This window comes from Anarrhichthys ocellatus, unplaced genomic scaffold, assembly GCF_004355925.1.
Source record: "Anarrhichthys ocellatus isolate YVR2014 unplaced genomic scaffold, GSC_Weel_1.0 scaffold1219, whole genome shotgun sequence".
Lineage (NCBI taxonomy): Eukaryota > Metazoa > Chordata > Actinopteri > Perciformes > Anarhichadidae > Anarrhichthys > Anarrhichthys ocellatus.
In genome coordinates, this window is record NW_022281193.1 from 1 (window position 1) to 6,495 (window position 6,495).

At 41.7% G+C, this 6,495-nt stretch overlaps 1 protein-coding gene across 1 annotated transcript in view; it reads left to right on the forward strand.

The window, feature by feature from the left end:
• Nucleotides 1–4,620: 4,620 nt before the first annotated feature.
• The window catches only part of LOC116377413 (long-chain-fatty-acid--CoA ligase 6-like), a gene marked incomplete at its 3' end in the record, with an annotated part of 7,888 nt that continues 6,013 nt past the window's right edge, over nt 4,621–6,495 (forward strand). Inside the window, exon 1 of the mRNA XM_031839050.1 lies at nt 4,621–4,674. The remainder of the gene's footprint in view (nt 4,675–6,495) is intronic.

The window sequence follows — 6,495 nt, forward strand, 5'->3', positions numbered from 1 at the left end:
GTGTGTGTGTGTGTGTGTGTGTGTGTGTGTGTGTGTGTGTGTGTGTGACTCTGGAGAGCGTTATTTAGGTTACGGGACAGAGAGTTGGACACCAAACAGAGTCATCGGTTGCATTGGAGAGAAGATTGAGACAGCTGAGCAAATGTTTATCTAAGATGGTCATTCAAATTCAACCTACCTCGTTATATTAACATACATTTTTATATTTCCTCCATCGAAAAGCAAACATTAAATCTAAAGAGACATTAAATCTGTCATTTATCTGTCTAAATTCGGCGGCTGCATACACATCCAGTATGTGGCCTTCAGAGGCCTGAACGCACCTCCTCCCTTAATGAGTTTACTGAGACTTCACCTCAGAGTCACCGTGACCACCTTTGAGGGCCTCGCGAATCTGACAGGCTTTTTGTGCTGTTGTGCTGTTTTTGCTATCTTTGCTATAATCCAAGATGGCGACTCGAGGCTTCATAACATCAGTCCACAAACCAGCGGGTGACGTTACGATGACTGCGTCCTCTTCTTATACACGCTCACTGGTTACAACCTGATTCTACTCTGAACATTTACTGCTCTGTCTTGTTCTTGTGTTTTATCTTTTATATAATAATTTAGCATTTCTTTATTGGCAGTCAAGGAGGAAAATGCCATTAAGGGGAGAACAAATAGAGAGAGACAGCTACGGGCCGTTTGATGTTTGCATCTCAGTCCGTCAGTTAGACGTCTGGCAGGCTTTGAGTCTCCTGCTGCTGCCGGGCTATTTCATGGCAGGAGGATGACGAGTGCTTGCACGTCTGTGCTGTACCAGTCATTGGTTCGTTTAGTCCCACAGGCTCCACATCAGATCTCGTTCCCACACAAACAGGTGCCAGGAATGGGTGTTCAATTATGAGTCAGCAGGTTATTTCCTGATGTTGCCCCATACACTTTGTGCCCACGTAAAACTAGGAAATTGTTTTGTTCCTGTTACAAATTTAGAGTCATGTACATGTAAGAAGTTACTTCATAAACCAACAGGATACTTAAACTGCTTCTTAGAAGACACACAAACAAATAACCTCAGTCAAATTTAATATCAAATAGTTAAAGACTCAACAATCCACTATTCAAGCTATCTGCACAGTGGTGTCAGGAGGCTATGGAGGGGAGTTCATCTGTATTTAGTGCAGTTGCAGCTCCTCTGCCTCTCTTTTAAAACACAGACTAATCCACTTTGGCTCTGTCACCACTGCAGCCAAACCACATCAGCCACTGAAGGCAGCGCAAAGCACATTGAGCTACTAGATATAGTATTCCCCAGTGAGGCACAGACATTTATAGAGAACATTTGGACTTTACTGTGTTTTCAAAATCGAGCAAGAATGCAGGCCAACAAGCAGACAAAGCATTTAAATATGTCTGTTACAGACAGTCAGTAACAACATACTCAATGCATGAGTATGCATGTTCCATCGCAATTAGGACCAATGCTGTGGCAGTAATTGTCTTAAAGGGACAGGTCACCACAAAATCAAAAATTCACATTTTTCCTCTTACCTGTGGTGCTATTTTCTTTTTTAACCATAGTTCCTAAATGAAACTGCTCACAATAAAGAGCTGTGGATTATCTCTGGTAACCGGGTCATTATTTTTGGAAAGAGACGTGGCTCTTGAGGTTTGAAATGTAGTTTTTTGGGGGCGTTTTGAGCACCACAAGTGCCATGTAGTCTCATTATATTGGAGAGACGGCAGACATCTCTCCCGCCGATATCTCCAAAACCCGGCAACTCACATTAAAACAATCAAGATTGATAAATAGCACTACAGTTAAGAGGGGGGAAATAGGTATTTTTGATTTTGGGGGTGAACTGTCCCTTTAAAACCTTTGTGTCAGGGAGCAGAACAAAGATGCCAAAATGTTTTCCGCTTTTTGATTTCAGCAAAATGAATTGTTTGTATCTGAGAAATCTTTACTTGGAGATTTCGACCTTAAATTTATAGCATCAATCAATGTGTCTCTGCATAGCTGCGCTTGTCTGGCAAATTATATTTAATCTGATAAAAATGATGACTACCCACTGGGAAAATCACCTCCAGACCCGACATGTCAAAGCCTCAGAATCATCTTCTCAGAAGGGATCGTCATAAAGGTCAAACGCGTTTCCTTATCAGGCAGTCGGTGTTTTTCAATCAGATCACTTGTGAGATGAAGTTCACGGTAACTTTAAAGCTGTAGAACAGGTCAGATTACTGTTTCCGCACCGGAGGAGGAAAACGTGGTGGATTGTGTTGATGTCGGTCCCCGTCTGATTGCAGGGAGGTTTGTTTGTTTGTGTTTATGACACGGTTCAGCTGTTGGTGGCCTGTTGGCACGACACCGGCATGGAAATGATCTTGTCTGTGTGCACGGCTGGCTGGTGCTTTGTCATTGATCTTACTGTCAGAATTGCTCAGATGCATCAGCTGCACTGTAATATGGAACAATGCAATATGGGATGAGTGATACTGTAATGTGGAAAATAAAGTGTGAGACCGGAAAACATTCACTTGTTCTGTGCAAATCAATCAAACGTGAACAACTCTTAAGCTGATTATTGAATGTGTTGTATGTTGTTTGATTTAAGCTCAGTGTGTCGTGTCACCAGTATACACACTGATGTATTGCTCCGCAACTCATCCGATGCTTCGTGGGCAGAAAGCTTTGTGAGTTTAATTTAGTTGTTGGCGAGATTGTATGACGTGTCTCATACATCGACAGATTGCGTGCATACAACGCAGCTTGTTTTTAAATGTGATGAAATGTTTTTCACAACGCTTTACAGCCAATTAGTTGCGTAGAGCATCAGTCTCACTGTTATTATCCTGGACAGTGTGTTTGGCTAACAGCTAACAGAATTACCAGTCCAGTAATAAATAAACACTAATACAGTAACAAGCACATCTTTAGAGTAGTATAGTTTTTAACTTTGGACAGAGCCAGGCTAGCTGTCTTTATGCTAAGCTAAGATAAGCCTGTCACTACGGTAGATCCATATTTAACCGTCAGACTACATATCAAATGCCTCATTTAACTCATAAAAATAAATTGAATAAGCCTATTTTGTAAAATATAAAATGGTTCCTTTAAATCATCAAATAATCAAAACTTTTTTGATAACAGCTATTACCATATTCTACATTTCTAACTTTACTTTTTAGATCTCAGTCCATTCCAAACATCTGAAGCTGTGCCAGATTATCTTTCCATTTCCTCATGTCTTTACAGTAATTAAGTGTAACTTCATGACAGACTCCCGCTGTGCTCAGTGGGCGACTCTGTGTACTCAACAGTGCAGAACATGTCATCCCAGAATTAACTTTGACATTGTAACTGCTTCAACAGCCATACGAAAGCCCCAAAAACGGTGTTGTTTAGCTCAGAAACATCAAGTGGTTTCTATTATTTACTATCTCGCTCAACATTTCCCAGCACTGGAGCAGCTCTAATCCCCCAACACGTTAACTGGAACTGCAGAACAAAAAAGGGGACAACAACAACAACAGAAAAAGAGGAAATCATCAGATCAGTGCAGGAAGAAATAAAGAGAAGCAGAGAGTCCTGCGGTTTTAAAGGCACATTGCTGGTTTCAGACACATCAGAGGGATCAGTCATGCAGCGTTTTTTCAGTTACAGGTGATACTTTCTGTCTGAACAGAAACTTGAGTTTCGTTGAATTAAGAGGATTCAAGTCCAAGTAGAAGTTTGGGAAATCAGCGACAGAGAATTCTCTGTAGAGCAGTTGAAGGTGTTGTACTCCTGACTTGAATCAAAGCAGTGGAGGCTTATGAGCAATAGCTGCATGTACCAGAGATGTGGTGCTGCTTTACAGATGACTGGAGATGATGACAGCATGTGCAGAGTGTAGCGTTTACATTATTTACCAGTGCTCCCTGGAGGACGTAAGAGCATTTAGCTGAATTTAAGACTCTTCAGAAGTGCCGACTCAGATCACTGACAAGTTGTAGTTCTGTACAGGAAGTGAAACGTATTTTTGTTTTGGGTGAAACGTAACGACAAACGTCTATTCTTCAATAAAACAAGTCCACAAATACCGCAGGGAGGAAAAGTAGCAAAATAAAGCAACAAAAATAAAGGGTGACTTTTATTGTGAAGAATTTATAGGAAATAAAATGTCCTTATCCACCGTTGGACAGCCGCTCCCTTGACCTCGAAATATATATGACCACTATCCAATCAGACAAGCCGATTTGAAGTGTCAAGTGTGGACACAACTGAGTTCTGTACTCACACCTAATGAGTTATCACGTCTAACAGTGTTCAAGGTTTTCACATTCTCCTTTAAGGACTGTTCAAATATCTTAAGAACAGATATCAGAGGTGCAAAACGTGGTAATGGGCAAACGTGGGAAACCGGGGGCAAGACAAACGGGCGGGTAGAACACAAACAATGATCTGGCAGTGTGTGACTGGGAGGCAGGGGTTTAAATAGTGGCTAGAACAGGTGAGGAGAGTTGTGCTGATGAAGGAGTGCTTGATTAGTGATCAGGGGCAGGTGAAGGGAGTTAGACTGGTACTGAGGGAGTTAGACTGGTACTGAGGGAGTGGCTGACAGGTAGGGTGAGGAACTACAGAAAGAAACACACAGAACACAAAGCCTGATCGTGACAATTTCCAAGGAAACTTATAACATATTTCTGGTAAGCACAATATCTAAAGTGGTCTAAATGATTCTTTTTGGGGAAAGTTTTTGATTACATCAGCTAATCTATTAGACTACAAATCAGTATGACTGATAGTCGACTAAGACTTTTTTAAATCTCGAGACTTAAAAAGGCTGCGAGACTGATGGCAATGACCAATCCAAAAGGAAAGGAGATGTTCCACATGTTAGAAAGTAATACTAAATAAATTAAATGTTAATATAAAGAAATTAGACTTTGGTTGTCTGGTTAGAATGTTATGGGGCTCCTCAGAATCCTGAATCTTTACATCGTTTATACAACCCGTTTACACCTTCATTAAACTTCAAGAGATAAAAAGACGTTTGTCCTGCTCTGATGTTGGTGTCACATACATTATTTTTGTCGGTTTTGAAAAGTCATGCATCTGACTTCCTGAAACCTGCTTTCACCCGAGTGTTCACATGACACAGCATGTTCACGTGATGCAGCTTCCCTTTAGCAAAGTAGGAGTGAAGAAAATAGTGCTTCTAAATAAGTGGTGATTGAGAAAGCCACGTTCACACGGCCTCAGATATTTATACCCAGGGGCGTGTCTAGGATTCAAAGAAAGGGGGGGCTTAGCCCCAAGGGGAGGGGCATGTTTGCGTGCTATGCATGCAGCAATTCTTTTTGGGGCCCATTTGGGGCCGCGGATATCCATTGTTTCAGACAGTTCATAGATTGGTTCAATCAGAAAGAGTGTGATTTTGCCTCTGTAGTTTTGCTTGCATTCAGTATATGATAACACAAGAGACAGAATTTGAGTTTCATAGTGAAATTTGACAACACAAATATGAACTTTTCTCAAATAAAGAGAGAGAAATAATTTTCCTGCTTGTAAAGGAAAGACGGATAAACTAGCTTTCATATCCGCGTCACTCCCAAATCCTAATTCTTAAAGGGACCGCACACAATGGATGGAGAATGGACCTGACAGTGTCAACTTTTGAGTTGTTTACTTGTTTTATTATGAGCAGAAGGGAATAAGATTTTGATCAACATTTACATCTATTTTGTTGTCCGTGTAGTTTTTACATACCAGTGATATTTTATGCTCATTTGGACACTAACACTGAGATAAAGATGAACTAGTTCAGTGTCAAATATACCATTCAATGGAAAAAAAACATGCACGCAGCAGCCTCCCCAAGGTCCTAGTGCCCGGGGTTTATATCGTTAAGTATGATGATAGGCTGTTGGATTGTAATTTGAAGGGGGAGAAAACATACAAACCAGAACGCACGCACATATGTAGCATGTTAGAGTTATAAATAACTTGTCCATGTGAGAAACAATAGTTTAATTTAATGACATTTATTAAAGCCAATAATGCCAAATTATTTGGGGGGTCTGAAGAACATTTTAGGGGGGCTTCAGCCCCCCTACAAGAGGCCTAACGACGCCCCTCAGCCTCGCTGTCTGTTGGTGTCTGTAGCTCCGCGCATGTGTGTGTGTGTGTGTGTCAGTGAGCTGGAGAAAGAGAGCAGACAGGAAGTGATTCTGATTGGCTGTGAGCTGCAGCAGTGCCTCGATGCCATTCGCTCGGTCGGGTGGTGCTGTCTCTGACTCATTTCCCGCGGGAGGGAAGGAAACCCTCCAGTCAGCTCTGCAGCCAGCCTCCCTCTCAGATAATTGATGCATCTCATGGTGTGTGTGTGTGTGTGTGTGTGTGTGTGTGTGTGTGTGTGTGTGTGTGTGTGTGTGTGTGTGTGTGTGTGTGTGTGTGTGTGTGTGTGTGTGTGTGTGTGTGTGTGTGTGTGTGTGTGTGTGTGTGTGTGTGTGTGTGTGTGTGTGTGT